We start from the raw sequence: 1662 nt of genomic DNA, 5'->3' as shown, positions 1-1662 counted from the left end.
ACGTTATCACTCCAAAGGTTTTCCATGGGTCTACAGATGAAACTTCCATAGTTTAAGAGTTTTTACCATTTCACATCATAGCCCCTGTGTTGAAAACATTATAGCTTTGAGTCATAATATTCTGTGTTACATGTGCACCATAATATACCTGTATTTCCCCCTAAAGTTTGATAATTAGATTGGTTATAACTTGTATATATTCTAATTAATATAAAAATAAAATTTTATGCATAAATTTAAGTCAATAGTTCTTATAATTTATATAGAAGATAATAAACTAGCAGTTTAGGGAAATGTCTTGATACATATTGCCAAATTGTTTTTCAGAGCAGCTCTACTAAATTATAATTCTACCATTAGATAAGAGGCCTTATCTCATCATACTGTTACCAGGACTGTCATTAAAATTATTTTTTGGCAAATGTTATCAACAGCAATTATGTCTTATTGTTACTTCATTTTAGTTTTTGTATTTTTAGGATACACATATCATTATTCTTTTAGTTTTCTTTATAAGTGATATTGTTATTTTGCCCATCTAGGTATTACAAACTTTTAAAAAATGGATTTTATGATAGCTCTTTTTATCAAGGATATTAACTCTTTTATATTTTTTCTACAAATTATTTCTTAACAATCTTTACATGTGTACAGTATTACTCCCTTTCATAAAATAGAACACTATATCTCAGTGGATATAGTTGTTACTGGAAGAATAAAATCAGTCTTTTTACTTCTCTCAAATGGAAAATTCTTAATTAAGAATTTAACTGAGTTATTATAAACCAGATAATTTTAAACTGATTAGTACTCTTGCCTGGAAAATTCCATGGACAGAGAAGCTGGTGGGCTGTAGTCCATGGGGTCATAAAGAATCGAACATGACTGAGATGGCACGGCACTGTGGCACAGCCATTGAAAGGGACATTGCTCTCCAGTGAATTCTTTTCTTTTCCCACTCAGGTACAAGGAGCCCGTTTTTTAAATTTTAACTGTTTATTTTGTACTGTGCTGTGCTGTGCTTAGTCGCTCAGTCGTGTCTGACTCTTTGCGACCCCGTGGACTGTAGTATTGGGGTATAGCCAATTAACTATATTGTGACAGTTTTGGGTGAACAGTGAAGGGACTCAGCTGTACATACACATGTAACCATTCTCCCCAAACTCCCCTCCCATCTCGGCAAAAGAAGCCCAATTAGAAAGAGTTTGAGAATGAGGAAGTTTCAGACTGAAAGAAAGCAATTAACTCCCTCCTGCAAAATAATGTGCAATATGAATTCCAAAGTGAAATATGCACATCACAAATTTTAAGTCAGTTAAGACTATATTTCCAGTTCTCCTAAATGGTTCACCCAGCACAGTCTCTGAGAGTTAGTATTTTACTTTGAATATGTGTGTGCATGTGTAAGTTTAGCTGAATATTTACTATACATTAATGAGAATAAACAGGTGTCCGAGTCTCATAGGCCAGGAAAATCTTGAAAGGGCTAAATTTGGAGTACCCGCCTAGTTCTCATTCCACCTGGCTTAATGTCTGGGGCTCTGTGTGTCAACAGCTATCTCTGATTGTCTACTAAGGCATCCTGACTCTTTGCGACCCCATGAACTGGAGCCCACCAGGCTCCTCTGCCTATGGGATTCTCCAGGCAAGAATACTGGAGTG

Source organism: Bison bison, unplaced genomic scaffold, assembly GCF_000754665.1.
Source record: "Bison bison bison isolate TAMUID 2011002044 unplaced genomic scaffold, Bison_UMD1.0 scf7180017864519, whole genome shotgun sequence".
Lineage (NCBI taxonomy): Eukaryota > Metazoa > Chordata > Mammalia > Artiodactyla > Bovidae > Bison > Bison bison.
The sequence above is the reverse complement of the archived record's forward strand: the minus strand, read 5'-3'. Positions refer to the sequence as shown.